The following is a 6232-nucleotide window of genomic DNA, read 5'->3' on the forward strand; positions in this document are numbered from 1 at the left end:
GTTGCTCTTGCATATGGAGAGCCAGTTGTCCTAACACTACTTATTGAAAAGATTGTTCTTTTCTTGTTTGATGGACTTAGCATCCTTGTAAAAAATCAGCTGGCCATAGATTGTTGTCTTGTTAAGAGCCCTTGAGTTATCTACATCTCATAACAACCATATGAGCAGTAGATCTCAACTTGTCCTATGGTGTACCAGCTCCATGATCTCTGTTATACTCAAGTGCCTGTTAACAGGACCTGGTCAATCCATCTTGTTGGGTCTTCTTCTTTTTTCTGACCCTCCACATTTCCCAACATGATCTGCTTTTCGAAAAACTGAGCCCTCCTGATGACATACTCAAATTATATGAGACAAAGTTCCACTATCCTTGCCTATAAGAAGTACACTGGTTGCCATTTCTCCAAGTCAGACTTGTTTGTCCTTTAGGCATCCCATGGGATGTTCAGTACTCTTCTCTGTCCCCACAACTTAAAATCATCGATTCTTCTTCTATCATATTTATTGTTATCCAGCATTCAGATATGTTGCTTTGATTCTGAACTCTCAATACTATTTCACTAATCTTTATGTCTTTACTTATACAATTATCATATTGTTCTAATTACTATATGCTTTAAAATTTTGATGTGTGAATCTTCCAGCATGGTTCATTTTAAAGATAGTTTTGTTGCAATATCATGTGAATTATGAATCAGCTTTTGTAGTTTTGAAAAAAAAATGATGGAGTGTTGATTGGGATTTCATTGAATCTGTAGATCACTTTGGGTAGTGTTAACAATTTAACACTTACTTTTATATCTAAGAACTCATAAACTTGAAAGGTATTTCCATTTATTTATCTTCTTTAATTTCTTTCAACAATACATTGTAGTTCTTACGGTATCAGTCTTTCATTTCTCTGCATAAATTTACTTCATTTTATTCCTTTAGATGCTCTGATAAATGAGATTGTTTTCTTAAGATCCTTTTCAGGTTGTTCAGGAAACATTTATTTTGTTTTTTAAATGTTTTTATTTTATACTAGTTTGCTTACCAAGTTTTTATATATTGTATTTTACACAATTTTTCATTTATGGTGTGTTTCATACAATCATTCCCATGCATTATGTTTTATAAAATTAATCAACCTTTCGACCTTGCCCATCATTACCCTGTCTTTTCAGGATCTCAATGGATCTTTCTTTTGAAGTACAATTCAGAAAAAAAATTATTCTTATACCTTATCCTATCCTGTATTTTTATTGTTGTTATTAAGTGCCATCGAGTCATAGATGACTGATAGTGACCCTATGAATGGAAGTCCTAAATATGTGTAACTTTCATCATTTCTCTAAGTTCATAGAGTTTCTGGAGGCAAGCTATTTTGGAAGAGCATGCCACTCCTGCTTCCAAGCCTGTTTTAAATTGGGAGCTCCACCAAACACTGTCCACTATGGGTAACCATTATCGCATTTTACCTATCAGTGTCACAGTGTTTAGCATCACAGCAACCTGGTTAACTCTGTACAGCAAATTGACAGACCAGTGCTATACTACTTAGCAGAGTGTTTGACTTAAAACAATTAAAACTAAATGCCTTTTTAAATAGAGTCCAAATTCAATCAGCTCACACTCAATTGTGAGCAACAGTCCACACCCTTGCCTCAACCAAAACAGATTGTATTTTTATTAGGCACATAAATTACAAAGTCCAAGATGGAAGGTGGATAGTTATTTGTAAGTGTATAAGAAGACATCTTATTTGCATACAACTACACTTACCAGAGAAGTGATTATGAAAATATCACAAATCAAGCTAAATAGAAGTAGAATTGAGCAGACCTTTCTAAGTGTCAAAGAAAATCAACATGAGTAAATCCAGGGAAATGTTGGAGGAGGTCATGGGATGAAATGAAAATATTTTGGATTTTGTGTTATGTGAATACTAGAGTCCCAACTCTATTACATGATATTTTAAAATTATAAAAAAAAATTTTGAAGTCATAGAATTGAAGAATAGATTATAATTATACTAGTTTATTTAAAGAACATTTACTAATGCCTAGGAGTAAAAAATAGTCTAAGAATAGGACTACAGAAAAGGATGGAGTTTGAAACCAAAACCCACTACCACTGAGTTTATTCTCACTTCTAGTAGCCCTGTAGGAGAGACAAGAATTGTTCACCAGCTTTTCAGGGCTGTAAATCTTACAGAAGTCTTTTATTTCTCTCAGAGTGACTAGTGAATTCCATTCACCAGTGCTTTAGTTAGGAGCTGAATTCTTGGACCACTATACCATCAAGAATTCCTTGAATGTATGTAGAAGACAGACCTTAATAGTCAAAAACTTGAAAATAAAATCTTGCAAATTGAAACTAGATTAGCTGAAGCCAATAAACAGGAGAATTTCTTTTGATAGAGCTTATTAAATAGGAGAGAATCTTATATTAATTTTCTTTTGATGAGCATCACATGTCACAGAGAAAATAAATGGCAGAGTTTGTGTTTAATCAAGACTCTCCGTGATTTGAAAATGTCTTTTAAAAAGAAAACATAAAACCAAAAAGAATACAGCCCATTGACAATGAGCCACCTATAGGACAAAGTAAAGATGCTCTCTAGTGTTCCCGTGGCTACAAATAGTGAAAGACACACTGTGGTATCTTTCTCTCAAGATAAGATTGATGAATCTTTCTTGCCAGATAACGTTGATGAGTTTGGATCACAAACTGTCAGTAGCTGAACACTTTCACTATTGTGTCAGTATAATCTTTTACATGTCCATGAAAACAAGATTTTTATCCCACAAGACCTGTTTTAAATGTATATATCAATTTAGTCTTAGATCAAATAGCTCATTTAATTACATAAATGAAATTCATGATAAGTAATCTAACACATGTTTTCTAGCATCTAGTTCTTTTCCGTAAACCAAAAATCCAGGAGACAAATGAAAGGAACCCTGGAGTGAAGTAGAAATGCATTTTTCTTCCTGGTTCAATCTCAGGAAGCCTGTTGTTAAACGCTGTGAAATCAGAAGGGTATATTCAAGTGCACTAAGTTGTAAATTTCTGTTTATTATCCACATGGTTTTCGTCTCAGTAAGAGCTGAAAATTTGTATATCCCTCCCTCTGGCTTCAAGAGATGAGTCTTTTTTGCTTGTTTGTTTTTTAATGTTTTGTTATATAGACAGTGTCTGAGTTGGGAAGAAAAATAAGGAAGTATTCTTGAGAGTATTCTTTAGGTTTTAATTGTGTTGCAGATTGCATGGTGTAATATTCCAAAATACTTTTTTTTTTTAGAGGTTGGAATTGCTTTATTGGGGCAGGCACAGGCCCGTCCATGGTCAGGTTAGTACACTGCCCTTGTGGGCGGCCCAAAATACTTTTCTTATCCTGGTTGGCATTAATCCTCTTCTACTCATGCCTCTTTTCTGCTGAATTTTATTTTTCTTTCCCCTCCTTGTTTGTCCATCGTTTCTCATCTGCCTTTTCTTTTTCTGTAACTTCAACTGTCCAAAGCAGTTGCTTGGGTTAGTGATAGTTATATAGTTAGTGATAGTGATAGACAGAGAAACAGTAAACCGGAGGAGGTGTAGACAAGACAGGAAACAATTTTTTATTGTTATTCACTGTCAAGTGGGAACTTCCTCATAACTGACCCTCCAGCAGGTTTTCAGGGGCTGTAAATTACCCGTGTTTCTTCCTGAGAGCAGCTTGTGGATATGAAACACCTCTCTTTGGACTGGCAGCATAAGTTCTTAACTACTAGTCCAACAGAGCCCCCTAAGGAACAGATTGTTCTTGTGTACCATAGGGCCAGGACCGGCCCATAGCTGACCCTCTGGTGGATTTTCAGAGGAAGTTATTCACATGGGGGAGATTGCTGGTCCTTCTCCCGTAGAGTAGCTGGTGGCCTCAAACTGTGAGTCTTCAGGATTGCAGCCATCAGAGCTCCCTAAAGAACAGATTAAGTCTCCAAATACATAGTTTGGGTTATGACATTAAGGAAGAACTTTGGTTGTGGTGGTGGTTTTCTTTTTCTCTCTATTTTCCTGTCTTTGCCTAACTAGTATCTTAAGCATAAAGGAACCATTTTAATCTTTTATAGGGTTATACAAATGGAATTAGATAGTAAGTATAAGAATAGAGACTTAAGGATAATTTGCAATCTTTCCCAGTAGCCTTGATGGTAGATAGTAATAGTTTCCAGCACCAGGGTAGTGGCAATGAATGTAGAAGTAAGTGGCTGGATTATGTATGTATGATGTAAAAGAATGATCTAGTGAAAAATGGCACAAAGCAAAAAGAAATGGATGAGATATAAACTGTTATCAAAGCACTTCCAGTAGTAACATACAAAGAAAGATGTCCAGATGTGTGTGTTCATTGTTTAATTAATACGAAAGTATTATGAAATTAAGTTCAATCTTTATTATTACTATTTGCCATATTATTTATATCATATTAAGTAGTTTTGCCTACAAAATTTTTTTCTTTTTCAGGTTTTATCTGATTAATATTTGATTCAAGTGTTTAGATTTCATTTACATTTCAGACCACTATAAAGTGGAGTTCAGCAAGATCCTATTTATTTAGATAATTAAATTATACTCATAACTTTCCCTTTAAGAAGCTATAACTATTAAAATATATGACATGTTTGAAGAGTGAGATTCTGAATAGGTAGATGAAATTTATATATAGTTAAAATTACCTTGAGGGTGGTGATATTTCTTTTCTATATCATACTTTCTCATCTTAGAAACCAGTGTTGCCTTTTATTATGGAAAATGAATCTTTTTGCCTTACTGGGTAAGATACTCACCATTAAAAGACTTAATAGGAAAAACCAATACCTACTATATAACTCGTCTGGGAAGGGGACTAGCCTGGCAGAAGGAGGCCAGAATTATTCTTCATCCTGTATGGTAACTGAAGAGTATATTGGTAGCAAAAAGGGGAGGGGTAAGTTACTCAGGGAAAAAAGGTCACAAAGATTGAGAGATACATCCCTAGTAATGAGAAAGGAGCCCACACAACTTATAATGAATTAGGATTGTAAAAGTAACCTTATAAAAGGTATAATAAAATTAGAGTAAGTTAAGGTGAAACTTTTATCAAAGCTATCATGAAAAGGTAACTGTTTTAAAGAATACCTCACAGAATCAAACCAATGGGAATAGGTTTCTCTAAAAGGTTTCAACTATACTTTGCAACCCAAAAGTTGTCATTGTTGTATACTATGGAGTCAGATTCGACCCATAGCTGACCGTCCAGTGGGTTTTCAGAGGTAGTTACTTCTTGCATGGAGGATGCCTGTCATTCTCCTGAGGAGACAGCTAGCAGTCTCGAACCATGTGCCTTCAGAATCACAGCGCAGCTTCTTGCCACTATGCCACCAGAGCTTCCCCAGAGGAGATATAAATGCTGCAGCCTATTGAATAAGGATCTTCTGGTGTTGACAAGGTTCTAAACTTCCATTTTACAACCATCTATTCTCAGACCTCAAGAGAATAATATGTCTGGTAACATTTGAATACCACTAATCCAATGTATAAGAAAGACTATTAAAATAAGTTGAAAAAAATTATGAGAACCATAATACCCTATCATATATTGCTTCTAAACTGTTCTCTGCCTCATCTGTTTCAATGCAGTATGCATAATTTATCCAGTTTTTCCTCAGTCTTACCCCAACCCTGATGTCAATCCCATTTTACAACAGTGGCACTATGCAATATCTGTCTTTTTGTGATTGAGACATTTTACTCAGCATAATGTCCTCCAGGGTCACCCATTTTGAATAATATTACATAAGTTCCGTGTTTTTCAATGCAGCATAGTATTCCATTGTGTGAATATACCACAGCTGCTCTATCCATTCGTTTGTTTATGGGCACTCAGGTTGCACTCAGGGCAGGGGACAGGGAGATTGTATACCAATGAAGGAGTTTTTCTTTTACTTTTAAAAGAGAGAAGCGAACTGAGAGGGAGGGGTAGACAGGGAGAAAAGTGCAACAATGAATGAATGGAAATCCAAAATCTCTGTATTCATTAAAATTAATACATAAAATTTTAAAAATTACTAAAACTGTGTTTAAAAAAAGGCATATTAAGTAACTAATTACAGTAAAAGAATATGTTAAAATAGATGTTTCTGTTTGACTTTTTTATTATTATTAAATTTTATTAGTTTTAATGAACATTTACAGAGATTTTGGGTTTTCATTCATTCACTGTTGCACT

The 6232-nt window shown here is 34.7% G+C and overlaps 1 protein-coding gene across 1 annotated transcript in view; it reads left to right on the plus strand.

The window, feature by feature from the left end:
• Nucleotides 1–6232, plus strand: part of INPP4B (inositol polyphosphate-4-phosphatase, type II, 105kDa) — a 702969-nt gene that overhangs the window by 442312 nt on the left and 254425 nt on the right. The gene's annotated exons all lie outside the window — the stretch shown is intronic.

The sequence above is a fragment of the Elephantulus edwardii genome, unplaced genomic scaffold (assembly GCF_000299155.1).
Source record: "Elephantulus edwardii isolate Elephantulus edwardi_28Jun2011 unplaced genomic scaffold, EleEdw1.0 scaffold00053, whole genome shotgun sequence".
NCBI classification, from domain to species: Eukaryota; Metazoa; Chordata; class Mammalia; order Macroscelidea; family Macroscelididae; genus Elephantulus; species Elephantulus edwardii.